The sequence below is a fragment of the Eutrigla gurnardus genome (genome assembly GCF_963514095.1).
Source record: "Eutrigla gurnardus genome assembly, chromosome: 12".
Taxonomy (NCBI): domain Eukaryota; kingdom Metazoa; phylum Chordata; class Actinopteri; order Perciformes; family Triglidae; genus Eutrigla; species Eutrigla gurnardus.
In genome coordinates, this window is record NC_139926.1 from 11,845,004 (window position 1) to 11,848,903 (window position 3,900).

Here is a 3,900-nt window from a genome sequence, read left to right on the forward strand (position 1 = left end):
GAAAAAAAATGCGTATTAAATAAATGGACCGATTGAGCCATATCTCAAAATGCAATGAGAAGAATGCAATCAGAAGTCATGTATTTTACAGAGATTTACCTGTCAGAAAAGACTCCATACACTTCCAGCACTATTTGTATCTGTTCTGCTTCATTCTGAATGATCAGACAGCAGTCATGTAACTCGCTGGAGAGGGACCAGTTCTGTTGAGGCTAATTGGATCAGCCATGGAGATTCCTGACATACAGGCATGTTACAGTAGCTGGCGGCGGGATTAAAACTGTGGTCAGTAGAATCACTAAGCAAAACCATAGTAGGGTGGTAGACCAAGATGCTTTGAAATGATTTCAGTCATCATAACAATAAAAGCTTTGAAACACATGTAGTGGTCAAAGGGATATCTCAGTATACAGGCAATCGGACACTTCTAAGAGCTGATCGGACATCTTGCAGTTAAAGATCACAGCCTTAAGAAGGTCAAGGGACTAATGTTATTAAATGTAGGCTACAGTCCCTTTGGCACCGAGTGATGTTTCTTTTTGAAAATGACATAGTTCAAATGTTCTTTCATTTCTTTAGGCTACACAACTGTAGGGAACATTCTTGAACTTCTTCTTCTTTATTGTGAGGGGTGCTCTCTTTGTGGTCTTTTGTGTCTATTTGTGGTAATTTTGTGACTCAGTGTGTTTTGCCCCATTTTTATAGTTTATTTATGGTCATTTTGAGTCTCTTCCTGGTTGATTTTTCTCCTTTAGAGAATGTCAGGCAGGGCTCCTGACACCCCATGCACCACATAATCGATCATCTCTGGTTATATGGACCTACATGTCTGACTGCTGAAAGAATAAATGGGACGCATTTATAAATAGCCCTCCAAACTGGACTCGAGGAGAAGAAGAGCACACGACCCAGAATAGTACGTCTTACACCTGTAGGCTGCAGCCTGTAAACACCTATAGGACTCAAATCAACAGCCCGTGGGTGATTGGCTCGCGTGTCGGCTTCCTCATTGGCTGCCTCCGCTGTCAGTCGGGGCTCGTTTAAACCCATCACCTAACGCAGCGGCGACTAATCTCTCTCTGAAGCTCCACCGTCGGATTGTGTCGCAGCGCGTCCCCGCTGAAGGCGCCGACTATCTGTTGGAATACAACGTTGACCCCATCCTCGTCCCCTTGTCGCCCAGGAGATGGAGTCTCCGTCGTCGTCGTGACTGCTCTCCGCCGCCTCTCACCCTGCACAAGACTGCGTTGAAGTTGCAGCAGCGTCCACATACCAGCGCGCATCTCTCCGCTGCAGACATGGGCACCGTCCTCTCCATCTCCCCGGCGACCAAGAAGGCGTCGATCATGGACGCCGAGCTGGCGGCAGAGGGGCTGAAGAACGACAAGAGCCTCAAGCGGCACTCCATGTTCGTGTCTCTCTCCTGGAAGAAGCTGGTGGCCAACTCGGCCAAGAAGAGTGCCAAGAAAGTGACCCCGAACCCGCTGCCCGCCGTCGAGCCCCCGTCCAGCCAGGTGGCTCAGCTCAACAGCGAGAACATCAGGAAGACGCATCAGGAAGAGAGGAAACCCAAAGTGCCGATCCCGGTCCCGGTGCCCACGGTCCCCACGCTGAACGGCAACGCTCTCAGCCAGAACGCGAGGCTGTCCACGGTCCAGAAGCAGCCCAGCAACCTGTCCCTGGTGTCGCCGAGGCGGATCGTCATCCAGGCTTCCACCGGGGAGCTGCTCCGCTGTTTGGGGGACTTCGTGTGCCGCAGGTGTTTTAAGCTGAAGGAGCTGAACAGCGGGGACGTGATCCTGTGGTTCCGGAACATCGACCGGACTCTTTTGATCCAGGGCTGGCAGGACCAGGGCTTCATCACGCCGGCCAACGTGGTGTTCGTGTACCTGCTGTGCGAGGACACGATAGCGGACAGCGTCGGCAGCCCGGCCGAGCTGCAGGGCGCCTTCCAGACCTGCCTGTACCTCGCCTACTCCTACATGGGCAACGAGATCTCCTACCCGCTCAAGCCCTTCATGAACGAGTCGAACAAGGACGTGTTCTGGGAGACGTCGCTGCGCATCATCGACAGGCTGAGCGCCAGGATGCTGCAGCTGAATGCGGACCCGCACTTTTTCACCGAGGTCTTCCAGGACCTCAAGAACCAGCGAGACACGAGCGAGGCGAACCTGGACCGCTGACGAAAACAAGACACTTTGGTGTTTTATAATGATCATTAAACAGCAACAAAAAAAAAACGTTGAATGTGTTGCGAAATCACACAACGGTGGTTTTGAATGTAAACATCAACAACATCGAAACGTCCGGGCCGGCTATGTCTCTTATGATGTTACACAACCTCGGTGTGGTGTTTAGGCTGTATACAGTGTAGGCCATTTCATAAATGCATGCCAATTGTTAATATTGTTCCAATTCTGTCTTGTGCACCTTTGAGCGGCGCGGGGTTTTTTTTTTGTGCGCATCGCTGTCCTACATCCATTCATGGTTAGCCTACTTGGTGGGTGCGTGGATGTCGCAGTGAGGTGAGCTCCGGGACCAGAATAGCTCCGTGAGGAGTCAAGAGGCGGAGCTGTCCGAGGTGCTGACCTGTGCAGCCATTCCTCCTCCGCTCCCTTTGCTATTTGAGTCACCTCGGTGGCTTAAGAGGACAAGAGACGGCCCGGTACACATTCAGCACATAAGCCTAAGCCTTAGAGGTGGACAGCATAGTGTGTGTGTTTTTTTTCTTTCTATTTTAGATTCTCTACCAGCTGATAGCTAAGCTGTTGAACATGCAACAGATGAAGCATGTTTCTAAGGGGACAGGTAGATATTCCCCAACAGAGGTGACAAGTGCTTGGGTATCTTGTTATGATGTGATCAAAACCACCAGTTTCTTCAGATAAACCACCTCGCTTTGAATTTAACTCACTTGTTTTTTTTTGCCTACCGCCATGATAAATCGACCTGTAATCGGGCCTTGGTTCAAGTTAAACATGAGGGTGAAGGCTGGACATGTACGAGTAGTGAAGGGGGCATCTTCCCCCCTGGGATGAGATTGACGGTACACAATGGGCCCATAGATGGCCATACAGCAAGATTATCAACCTAAGCCCCCTGTTGTGTGTTGATTCCAGCACATTACAGAGGCCAATATAACTGAATGGAATGTAGAGTTTGAACAGATTGTTATAAGATCTCATATGTGCCAACTAGCCTATATTCTTGGACTGGATCTATGTGGTTTACATGTACAAATTCCATATTTTAGATGTGCTCTCTGATTTATATTTATCTGCCTTCAAGCAGAATTAAAAACAATGCTCAAATGATTGCTTTTGCTCTAAGTGTGTTGTGAGCAGTTTCAGTGCAGTCAGGAAGGGTATTTCGTCACGATGTAAATATTGAATGTGAAGGACTCATTGTTAAGTGACTATCGTTTGCGTTGCAGTTTCTATAAGAGAAAATGTGATTTGACTCCAACTCCGAAACCAAGCTTATAAGGCATTCAGTATTATGCTTCCGAGTGGTCGTTGTGATGTCGTGTTGTGAGCCCGTTGCTTGGAAAGTGCAATATAACGCTGCTAATTTGCACAGCCGTGAACAAACCCTTGACGTTTTTTGCAGTGTTTCCTGTCAGGCACTGAAGAGTTTGCCATGCAGTTAATGTCATAAAGTCTCGTTCTACGAAGATCATCTGTGAATCAGATCTTTTGTACGGTTCTTTTTTCAGCTATGTGTCAGCTATGGAAAGTGATATTTAGACGTGTGTGTTGTCTGTGGTTGCACACACAGTTGCATTCACTCTCTTTACATGTTAATAAAAGGTCAATACAGTAATTGTTTCTGGTGACAATGATGAAATAAATACAAACTTCTTGTCTCTCCCATATTTTTGTTTGCTTGTTGATTTAACAA

At 47.9% G+C, this 3,900-nt stretch overlaps 1 pseudogene across 1 annotated transcript; it reads left to right on the plus strand.

Moving 5' to 3' along the window:
• The first annotated feature begins 1,070 nt into the window (after positions 1 to 1,070).
• LOC311021857 (cyclin-dependent kinase 5 activator 1 pseudogene) lies at positions 1,071 to 2,223 on the plus strand (annotated as a pseudogene). Its single transcript has one exon. The product of its transcript is annotated as a cyclin-dependent kinase 5 activator 1 pseudogene (transcript).
• Positions 2,224 to 3,900: the final 1,677 nt, after the last annotated feature.